General features: G+C 40.1%; 1 protein-coding gene across 1 annotated transcript in view; it reads left to right on the top strand.

Annotated features, from left to right (window-relative positions):
- colec12 (collectin sub-family member 12) overlaps nucleotides 1–12,366 on the top strand; it is a 59,171-nt gene that overhangs the window by 31,487 nt on the left and 15,318 nt on the right. The window lies entirely within an intron of this gene.

Genomic DNA, 12,366 nt, shown 5'->3' with positions numbered 1-12,366 from the left:
AATTATCTCTGTTTTTGTCTACACACATTTTCCATACATCCTCTTAAGGTTGTGCTTTATTGGACATTGTGTTTGTACAGTAATACAATATGATTTCCAGGACTCAACATAAGCATCTATATGGATGCCCGTTCTAGTATTTTCTCAATATTTCCGTTCTAAGCTGCAAGAACAAAATACATTTCATTTATCTTGAATGACCACTAACCAGTTATTTAAGTTGTTGAGAAGCTGGTTTTCACAATCGCTAGCTCTCATTCTTTCAGAGTCTCGCTGGATTTCTAGAACTGCATATGGCCTTGATCACATAAGGAAATAATTGGAGCTGAAATCAGCCCACACGTGTCCCAGTGACTCTGCCAATGTCTTAGGAAAGACTTTATTGCCTCTCTCTGAACTCCAGAGAGGATTTTATTCCTATTTCTGCCTTTATTTTGTTGCTGATGTCATAAAAAAAAACCTGTTGGATCCAGAAACTTTACAAAGACGTTCTTTAAATTGCTTGCTGTTGTTTTGTTTGTATCAAAACTGCATGTGTCTGATTACATCTGAGCAGAGGCAAGTAAACATGTGAACAAAGGCTTCACGTCGTAGCCCAACCATGATAAGTGCATAACAATATACAGAGGAATTATGACTGGAATTGTTAGTCATTTCAAGGCATGATTTTTCCATGAAGATTCGATCTCATGAATCTACTTGCTCAATCAAAATGCTATTGATCCAGGCCCATTCCACATGGATACACCAGATTTGGTGGCATGTTCAAGTTAACATCTCGCTAAAATATGCTACAGAATTCACTTCCTATACCCTAAGTTGTATTTAAAAATCTGTAATATAAAGGGTTCTTTGAGGAAAAGCATTCCTTGCATCCAAATTGTAAGCTGAGCTGACATTTTAGATGTTTGTTCTTCAGTCTTTGGCATGGAGGGATGATGTATCAAATGTTCTCTTGCACCCTTTGATTCCCCCCCTTTTCTTTAATAAGCTCCAGATGGTTGTGCCCATTTAAAGTGTTATAAACCTGTTTTCTGTCAAAAAATGTTGATGCATGCTAGTGGTGTGGAGCAGTACAGTTCAGAGGTTTATAAACATAATGGTGTAGTAATTTGTCTCTGTAGTTATACCCCCTTTTTTTTAGAGCGTTTACTTGTTAACATTCCAGAGAGGGGGCTTTAATGAGAGACGCTGGGGGCATGATGATTGGATCCAGAGATGTTCACCAGATACACAATAGTTGCTATTTCTGATGCTACACAAATGAAAAGAATCGCATGCAAATAGTATTTTATTTGAGTCTTGCTGTGAGTGATGATTCCAGATGTTAGCAGTGGCCACAAAGGGATAGACGCAGCATACATTTAACATGGTGAAGCTCATTGTTTTCCTATGTTGAAATAAACCGCAATGACATACAGCGAGATTTTGTTTCCTCTTCATCTTCAGAAACGGACTGGGTCTGTTTTTGCTAGTTGACCATGTTTGTTAAACTGTTTGCTTTCAAGGCTGCCAATCCATTCTGTTTAATAATTTCATACTTCTGGTCTTTAAGATGTGTCCAGTCACAAAACGGTGGCCAATATGTAATCAGCAGAGGTCCTGCTCGAATGAAATCATGAGAAGAAATACTTTATTATCACAGCTTGTGCACATTTGTTGCATGCAGATCATGCAGATAAGGCTATAATTATTATCAAATGACAAAATAATAGTTTTTCTCAAATGCCTGGACTCTGATTGCACCCTGAGGATTTCATTGCTCAGATTTTTGCTTAAGATCAGAAACTCTTCATTAACTGTAGGTCACAATATCTCAAATATTTGAACGCTAAGGGAGGCGTCAGTAAACATAATTATGAATCAGCCACACACAGTAAATGTGCAAGCAAATTTCTGAAAGGCTGCTTGAGGCCTTTATGAGTTTTGTGAGACAACCTTGGGAGATCTTTGGTGATTTCTCACTTTTAACTGCATTTGTCTCATTGTTCTGGAATAAGGGTGTGATCATGGTTGGCCATGCTCCCTCTTACCCTGTTACTTCCCTCATTTCAAATATAACCAAGTAGGTGCTTGCAATATGCTTGGTGTGATGGCAAAAATGATCCCTTTATTGGGTATAGTAGCTAATTAGCTATTTTTTGATATAAGATAAATACAAATTGTACACATTCATTTTTTTTTTTTTTTTTTTGGGTAGTATAGGTAGTGGACAGGCCCAAAATAGTTAAAAGATGACATGTTAAGCATTTGAGTATTCTTAAAGGGGTGGTTGATTATGATTTCTCATTTTAAACTTCAGTTAGTGTGCAATGTTGCTGTTTAAGCATAAACAACATCTGCAAAGTTACAACGCTAAAAGTTCAAAGTGAAGGGAGACTTTTTAAGAACTACAACAAACGGCTGGTAAGGACTACAACAAGCTTATTCACAGGTTAGTGACATCACTAACCCTAAATTTACTCTGCCCCCGGGAACATGCAACAAAGGCCATGTTGAGACAAGGAAGAGTTGTTGTAGTAGAGCACATTTGGGAGTCTGCTCAAGCTGTCATTAGGCCTGTTGCGATAGTCAATAAATCAATTAATCGCACAATAAAAAATAATGAGCTTGATCATTTTTCTGGCCGCGATAATTTCCTGCGTCCGTTTTTATATCCATTTTTGCAGAGCGTTATATTATATGATCCCGCTCTTATACATGTAAATGCTTTTCTAAGCGCGACAAGACACAAGAGAACGCGCTGTATGTCAATGTCCTGTCTGTGTGGCTGCGTCTCATGTCAGCTAATCGAGGGACACTCTGACACACACACTCGACACACAGACAGACTCGCGTCAGTTCTCTTTTGCTCTTGAACAAACAATAACAACAACACAGAATTTGTAGTATTCTTATATTAGGGGTCTTAAATTAGTTAAATAACGTCTTAAATGAACTTAAAGAGTTGTGAGGAAATGAGATGCGCGGGACAGCGCGTCAGATCCGCCTCATGTTCGTCAGCGGCCGTTCTTAAAGTGACAGGAGCGCTGATGATGCCTGTCATTAATGTTCATCAAAGAACAAAGGCAACAGAGAAAATTGTCGCTTTAATGATGATTAATCTATATTTTATTTATTATTTATGCAGTTAAGAAAGGTGTTTGATAACTATTACATTTCTGTATATGTCTAACAGGGAAGGCACAGGTAAAAATAACATTTATTATAACGGGGTTATGTAAAGTTTCTTTAAAGTTTTCCCAGCTGTTTATTCAAGTGCATTTTTTGTTAACAGACTGAGAGTCCATTGCTTTTTTTTGTTTTGGTTGTTTTACATTTACATTTATTTACATTTATGCATTACATTTACGTTTTGTTAATTTATTGTGGATATTTAAAATGATTTCCGTTTTCAGTGTTAAATAGTCTTTAGAAATAAAAGTTTATTGATCTTTGAAAAGGTGTGCCTGCATTATTATGCCATTATCATTATTTTAGATGAAAATGGTCTCAGAACGACAATATTATCGTTTATCGCAATCATTTCTTGGCCAATTTATCGTCCAGCAAAATTTGTTATCGTGACAGGCCTAGCTGTCATCCGTCTTTCCAAATTGTGATGGCTAGATGACTGGGTCAGAGCATCTCCAAAACTGCAGCTCTTGTGGGGTGTTCCCGGTCTGCAGTGGTCAGTCTCTATCAAAAGTGCTTCAAGGAAGGAACAGTGGTGAACCGGCGACAGGGTCATGGGCGGCCAAGGCTCATTGATGCACGTGTGGAGCGAAGGCTGGCCCGTGTGGTTCGATCAAACAGCTTCTGTAGCTCAAATTGGTCAAGAAGTTAATGCTGGTTCTGATAGAAAGGTGTCAGAATACACAGTGCATCACAGTTTGTTGCGTATGGGGCGGCATAGCAGCAGATCAGTCAGGATGCCCATGCTGACCCCTGTCCACCACTGAAAGCGCCAACAGTGGCACGTGAGCATCAGAACTGGACCACAGAGCAATGGAAGAAGGTTGTCTGATGAATCATGTTTTCTTTTACATCACGTGGTTGGCCAGGTGCGTGTGCTTCGCTTACTTGGGGAACACATGGCACCAGGATGCACTATGGGAAGAAGGCAAGCTGGCGGAGGCAGTGATGCTTTGGGAAATGTTCTGCTAGGAAACCTTGGGTCCTGCCATCCATGTGGATGTTACTTTGACACGTACCACCTACCTAAGCATTGTTGCAGACAATGTACCCTTTCATAGAAAGGTATTCCCTGGTGGCTGTGGCTCTTTCAGCAGATAATGTGTCCTGCCACAAAGCAAAAATGGTTCAGGAATGGTTTGAGGAGCACAACAACGAGTTTGAGGTGTTGACTTGGCCTCCAAATTCTACAGATCTCAATCCAATCGAGCATCTGTGGGATGTGCTGAACAGACAAGTCCGATCCATGGAGGCCCCACCTCGCAACTAACATGACTTAAAGGATCTGCTGCTAACATCTTGGTGCCAGATACCACAGCACACCTTCAGGGGTCTAGTGGAGTCCATGCCTTGACGGGTCAGGGCTGTTTAGGCAGCAAAAGGGGGATCAGCACAATATTAGGAAGGCAGTCATAATGTTATGCCTGATCATTGTGTATTCTCTGGGTCTGTAGGCATCTTACAACAGTTCCCACACGAGTGATTTATTGATGATCATGACAGAATATGCTAATCAATGACTTGAAGATAGTTAATTCCACATCAGCTACATAAATTCATCAACTAACATTCAGAAACGTCCTGTTGTCACTTCTTCTTGAGTCTCTCCATCATTGTCCGACTCATGTTTAAACATAAAAGGCAAAACAGTTTCTGACATGAGGTATTCTGAGCTCTTCTTGAAAGGGGGCCAGGAGCATCAGCTCATTTGCATTTAAAGGGACACATACAAAAACAGCACACCCTCCAAAAGTGACAATTTTAACATGCTATAAAAAATGTTCTGTGGGGAATTTTGAGCTAAAAATTCACATACACACTCTGGGGACATTTATTTTACATCTTGTTAAAGGGGGCATTATAGGATTATAGGACCAAATTCAATAAAGATAAACATAATATAATTTACGCTACAACTAGGATGATAAAACTAGAAAGAGCATATTTTGAATCATTCAGGGGCACAAAAAGTTCCCCTAATTGAATAATCACCCTTCTATATTTTATTCCCAGAAATCAACTCAAACATGGACCACTTTCTGTGTCTAGTGTGGAAAAATGTATTTTTGTTGCCATGGAAATTTCCATCACAAATGTTCTGTTGAAATGGGCAAGTGTGAGTGGGTCTTATAGCAGGTACATAGAAAAAAGAGAAGTACAGGAATTTTCTTTGAGCGATTTCCTGAGTCTAAATGAAACACAGCTGTTGCACAGGCATGGATGCGGGCCTCAGTGTTTCTCTCTCTCTCTCTCCCTCCCAATCTCCTGCCACAGCTTTACAACCTCATCTCACACAGAGTTAAAGCAGCACTTTTGTTCTCCAACTTTTAATGTGATCCATCATGAGATCTGTAGGATAAAAAACTCTGAAGTGCTGACTAGGACAACAGTCATCCGATGTACATTACCATACAGTAGGATTCAGCTGTTGTGTGTTATACTTTAACTTCATTCAGATTGTTTGACTAGTTCTTTTCTCATTGGGAATTTCCTGGACCTGAACCAGTCACTGCTGGCCTGTTGAAATAGGCGCTAGCCACTTTCCAGAACCTCCCTAAAGCCCTGTAGTAAAGGGCAAGGTATGGTCATCCATTCCAGGGCCTCAGTTTGCTTTTCCCTACAGGTTTTTCCATGTGTGTGAGTTCCAAACATTAAATGTGTGGGTGTTTGGATGTGTGTCAGAATGTTTATAGATAATGTTGTCATGTACGGTCCACATAGAGTACATTAATATATTTGGCAAATGGTTTGAAGGTTTGAACTAGAAAACATTTTAAAGGGATAGTTCACCCAAAAATGAAAATTAGCCCATGATTTACTCACCCTCAAGTCATGCGAAGTGTATATGTTATCCGAGTTATATAAAAAATGTTCAGGCTAATCCAAGCATTATAATAGCAGTAATAGTTGCTCTGTTTTTGAAGTCCATAAAAATGCATCTGTCCATCAAATAACTGCTCCACGTGGCTCCGGGGTGTTAATAAAGGCCTTCTGAAGCGAATCGATGCGTTTGTGTAAGAAAAATATCCATATTTAAAAATGTATTTTATTTTTTTCTAAGGCTCTGCATCAGCCGTCCCCGCGCCATCACTTCCGGCTAATAAGGTCAAAATACATGCAAAATACCGCCGTGATCATAGATAAATACATAGATTCCTCATTAGTGTCTGCGCGGATCGGTCGAATGAGGCATCTACATTTATATATCTTTGATCGCGCCAGTATTTTGACCTTATTCGCTGGAAGTTATGGCGCTGGGAATACTAGATGACATTCGTCTGATAAGAGGTAAAAAATAACATAAATACTGTTTGGGTTCTCGCAGAAACCGATCATTTCGTGTCTTAAGAGATCAATGTGTCGCCACGAGCCGCATGGTTTAATAAGGATTGTATGTCTTTGTGTTTTTACTCTCATACTCTAAAATATCCCCATTGACATATATTATACGACTATCACACTGCAACGGTTGGAGTTAAAAATCTTCATTTGTGTTCTCCTGAAGAAACAAAGACACCTACATCTTGGATGCCCTGGGGGTAAGCAGATAAACATAAAAAAATCGTTTTTGGGTGAACTATCCCTTTAAATAAGGATGGGAATCATGAAGAAATGAACAAGTCGGATTCTGATTTAAAATCCTATATAGAACAAGTTTCTTATAGGAACACGCCACTATTTTTTGAAAATAGGCTCATTTTCCAACTCCCCTTGAGTTAAACAGTTGAGTTTTACCGTTTTCAAATCCATTCAGCCGATCTCCGGGTCTGGCAGTAGCACTTTTAGCATAGCTTAGCATAGATCATTGCATCTGATTAGACCGTTAGCATCTCGCTCAAAACAATTACCAAGGAGTTTTGTTATTTTTCATATTTACTAAGACAACGGAAAATGAATAGCCTAATTTATGTCAACATAACCAACGTGACAACCTGCTCGCACAGAGAGCGCTGGGGACTATTTTCAGGCGCTGTGTAATATCATTGCGTCGCTGCACTCATGGGACGGCACAAAGTTCTTGATTATTACGCAGGAATGAGAGTTTAGTTCCTAGCCATATCGGTCTAGAAAATCACAACTCTTCATTTTCCGTCGGTCTTAGTACACGATGTAACTACAGAAGAGTCAAGTTTTAAATAGGAAAAATATCGAAACTCTTTGGTCATTTTTGAGCGAGACGCTAACGGTCTAATCAGATTCAATGATCTATGATAAGCTATGCTAAAAGTACTACCACCAGATACAGAGATCGGCTGAATGGATTCAAAAACAGTTAAACTCAATTGTTTAACTCTAGTGGAGATTGAAAATGAGCCTATTTTCAAAAATAGTGGTGTGTTCCTTTTAAGGATCCAATAACAATTAATTTTGTACCTTTAAAGGGATAGTTCACCCAAAAATTAAACACAAAAGAAGATATTTTGGCCCTGTCCCAAATGGCACACTTCATGTGCACTTTCGGTCTTGTGGACTTACAATGGCCGCTGCGTGCACGTGTCCGTTAAGTCCACAAGACCGCAGGGTGTCCCATTTGTCATTTTAGCTCTCAGAAGCGTGCTCGCGAGCGCCCCCTTTGCGGTCGATATGCTCCCCTGATGCGCACTTCTGCAGAGCCTGCACTGATGCGGGTTACACAGCGGACTTCTTCCCGGCAGTCAAAGAGGCGTTACGTTGTGAAAGTGCGCACTCAGAGGAAGACCTTGAGGGTTTAGGGTGCCATTTGGGACAGGGCCTTAGATGAATGTTGGTAACCAGACAGTTGCCTTTTTTTTCCTACTATGGAAGTCAATGGCTACTGTGTTTGATTACAAACCATCTTTAAAATATCTTCTTTTGTGTTCAACAGAAGAAAAAAACTCATACAGGTTTGGAACAACTTGAAATAATGACAGAATTTTAATTTTTGGGTGAACTAACCCTTTAAGGAATAAATATTTGGAATAAGAAATACATTTCCACTGTCATATGATGATCATTTAAATAATACATAAAAAACATGAAACACTTATATTTAGAAAGATAAATGCAAAAAATGAATTACTTCAGAATCGGACTACACTGGGTGTGTTGTAAGCTTTTGATTCGCATAAAAGAAGCTCAGAGACATTAATTCTGAAGTCAGACTACATTCTGTTTCTGTTCTGGTCTTGTTTTCTTATTAGCACTATAGGTTTAGCTACAATGTTGTTTAACTACTGCAGGTAACTCCATTGGTTCGGTGTGAACACATGCAGCGTTAATGGACCCGAACACCAAATTAGTTCCAGAATTTATAAAAAAAATAAAAACTGAATGAGAGGCAGTTCTCATTCCCAGCCCTAGTTGTAAGTGGAACATGTTTGGTGTTGTTTCAGAGCGCACATGTAAGTGTCCCGTCTTGGAATTCCAGCTTTCTGAAAGAGCACATCTGTACTTCTTCAGTGAAATCAGCTTTTCCCTCCTGATTTTGAAAGCATGTGTGAAAAGGAGCAAGCTGTGTGGTTAATCTATAGCTTCAGTGCTGTAAATCGCCAGCAATTTGTCCATCTCTAGTTAATCGTTTTCATTAGGTGAAAGAAACACAGCAATAAACACTCTACAGCAATGTAGAAGTGATGCATTTATTGTTTTCTTTTCTCTCTCTCTCCTTTGCACACCCCAGTGACCCATAGCCAGAGGCTGTAATGTTGCTTGTTTACATGGTGCGGTTTGGTTATAGTTGAGTGAGGGTGGGTAGGCCTCTTCTGATCTCCCCCGCACAGACCACCTCACCAAACCCTCGATGTAAACCCCCCCTACATCCGGGGCCATAGCTCGGAGGGCCCTTTGAGGAGCTCTGCCATGATGTTTACACAGATGTGTGGGTCTAAGGACAAGCTCCTCAGCGACCTGCCCACCCCCCAGCTCTCTCCTGGGGCTTTCATTTTAGCCTGACCTGGATGCCACGACTGCCACTCCGACCATATGCTGATGAGTCAAACAAGGATGTGAGCCTCGTCGTGGAATGTCTGGAGTTTTTCTGGAGATAGTGGACATGTTTATTAGCTAAGCCTCAACTTGAACACAACAGGGGTCCACTTTGTTCAAAAACATGTAGCGTGTGGCGAAATAGACGTCATAGTCTGTTGTAGACACTTCTTGCTGTTTGTCCTAGTGGGACACTATTACGGTTGACCGCTTATTCCCTCTAAATCGAAGGGGAAAACAATTCGGCTCAATGTTAACCTGATCCAGACTGACACAGATCAGTCATTCTTGTTCAGGACAAGCATGACACATGGTCTCATGCCGCAGTTAGCCCCGATGGTGTAGTTTCAGCTTGACTCTTGAAAACAAACAGAGGGGCAGTTATTCGCTTACACCATCATGTGGTGAAACACTGTGATCTCTAAAGCTGCTTTGCGTGAAATCGCTGAAATAGTTGTTTGTCCCTTGGAATTTGTGTTTTTTCAAGTCGTTTCCTGATGGTGTTTCAGATTTTTTCTCAAGCATAATAATTAGAAAGACTATAATAATATGCTAATGCAAGAAGTCATTATTTACTTTCTATATGCAAATATCAAAAGAAGATTTGTATTTATACAATGAAAGTCAATGGGGTCCAGAACAACATTACAGAACAACATTTTCAACTACTGAAAATAAAACACAGACAAAAAAGTCATACAGGTTTGGATGGAACAACATTAGGGTGAGTAAATAAAATGACTTGTGAGTGAACTATCCCTTTAAGGAACCAAAAGCAGTTTCCTGATTTTTCTTGTCAGAGTTTGAGTTGTTATTTAAAGGTGTCATGAACTGGCTTTTTTATTTTTTAGGTCAACTTATGACGTTCGCGTGGTTTTTACATTCAAAAACATCATAATGAATAAGTAATAGGCTATGTTCTGCCCTGGTTTTGAGGCTCTCTCCTGGAAAGCTCAGCTTTTATGGGCGTGCCGCACTGAAGACTTGGAAGCAAACGCCCACTGCTATGATTGGATAACAGTTTTGCATAGTAATGAGTTTCGGCTCCCCCGTCAGTACACGTGAGGAATTGTTTTGAAAACTTCCAATGTGTAGAAACGGCAACTGGAATCCGCCCACAGGGCTCACAAAATGTCTTTATCAAACAAACACAATGATTTATCTCTCATCCAACCACAATTAATATGAATGTTATTTTTTATTACTTGGCCCGCCCGATCGGTGGATATATCCGCGAACCGCACATCACTAACACACATGCACACACACATAGGGGTTGGGTATCGTTTGAATTTTAACGATTCCGATTCTGCTTATCGATTCCGATTCTTATCGATTCCTAATTTCGATTCCAATAGGGTAAAAAACACATTTATTATTAGGCTATTATTGCAAAACTTTTAATTGTAGCTGAATACCATGAACAAAAGCCAACAGGCTAGCAACTTTTGCCTATAGTTTAAAAATACCATAGCAAAAAAAGCATTATTAAAGACAAGTAAACACTCCGTAATTAAAAAAGAACAAATTGGCAATTGCACAAATAAATACAATTGAACAAAGATGATTGAAATAAACATTTTCAGGTAGGTACAGAAACTGTAATCAAATGTAAAATAACACTGCACTTTATTGATACATTATATAGTCTATACATTACAAATATAGTTATAAGTTATTCTGTCTAGAACAGCAAGTGAATATTCTTGTCTTTTGTTGTTTGATTAACATTATCATAGAAACGGCATCAAGAAAATCTGCCGTCAATGACATAACCGATTGTGTTTTTACATTTTTGTGTGTATTTGTCCATTCTCGTGCTGTGCAAACAGACGAGGATGAAAACTCAGTTCATTATTGCGCACTATTCATTCACTATGAGAAGCCGTTCTGTGTGCAGTGTGTGTGTGTGTGTCTGCAGCATAGGAACCGATAAGCGGAATCGAAATGCACGTTTCTTATCGAATCACCGGTTCTGGGCAATTTGGAACCGGTTCTAAAATGGAACTGGTTCTCGATACCCATCCCTACACACACACACACACACACACACACACACACACACACACCGACCTCCCCCAGTTTCTCTTGAAGCCAATGGAAGTGACTTAAAATGGAAGCTTCAGCTTAAGTTCTGCCAGGAAGACTTAATCACTTCGTCACTTATTAACTTCATCTCTATCCAATCACGTCTTCATATTTTCTGTATAAAGGTCGTACTTACACATGTTTGAGTTCGCAGATGCCGATGCGACAACCTCCACCCTCCCCACCACCACCAGGATGGTTCCGTCCATACCTCAAAAGGGGGGTCGGCTGCGCCCCTGCCTTCATCTTCAGGCAGGGATATGCTGATCCGCTACCCTCGGATTACTAACTATGGACGGGGCCTATGCCAAAACTTTATTATGCTTGCTGGGCTGTTAATAAATGTATGCTTCATTCATCATCCTATCTCTGAGTCTTTCTGGTAGAACTACAATTCATCAAATAGCAGAATCTCATCATTGAGCTCCATGTTAACATGCCCGACTTATTTAAACACATGTTTACAGCCTGGTACAAATTGTGGTTTTGGTCTATACGGCTAATTTTGCCCTTCATGACGACTGTGAGGGGGGTGAATTTTTTTATAACTCATTTGTTTACAATATATAAAGCCTTAAAGTTCTGCATAATTAAGGGCGTGTCCACTTTGAGTGACAGGTGGATTGCCGTTTATCTGCTGTCTGTTAGTCATCACGTCATCTCAGCTCCGCCCACGTCCCGCCTCTTTGCCCATTATCTGTTATCCAGGTGTGACGCACGATGACGCGCTGCCAAGATGGCAACAGCCAGCTTGACCCTACTTTACGCTTCAAAACTGCTCTTCAGAATCCAATGGGTTACGTCACGGACACTACGTCCATATTTTTTTACAGTCTATGACACACACACACACACACACACACACACACAAAAGCGACTGTGTTCGTCCACAACCAGGCACAGCGCAATATCTTGCCATCTTCGGCATGTTTATTGCTTGGTAGCGCGATCCGTTTAGCTCCACGAGTTGATGGGCGGGGCTACAGAATCAGGTGTTTCACCACACAATGGCGTCAAGGGTCGGCATATTCTGAGATCTCTCCTTTTCTGGGTCTGGTGTCAATAAAAGCTAACAAGGAAGTTTTCAGCTCTTAAACTTACAGGATATTCTTATATCACAATGAACTTTTATATATCAAAAGCTGAATGAAAAGTTGA

The sequence above is a fragment of the Gobio gobio genome (genome assembly GCF_949357685.1).
Source record: "Gobio gobio genome assembly, chromosome: 6".
NCBI lineage: Eukaryota > Metazoa > Chordata > Actinopteri > Cypriniformes > Gobionidae > Gobio > Gobio gobio.
The sequence above is the reverse complement of the archived record's forward strand: the minus strand, read 5'-3'. Positions and strand labels throughout refer to the sequence as shown.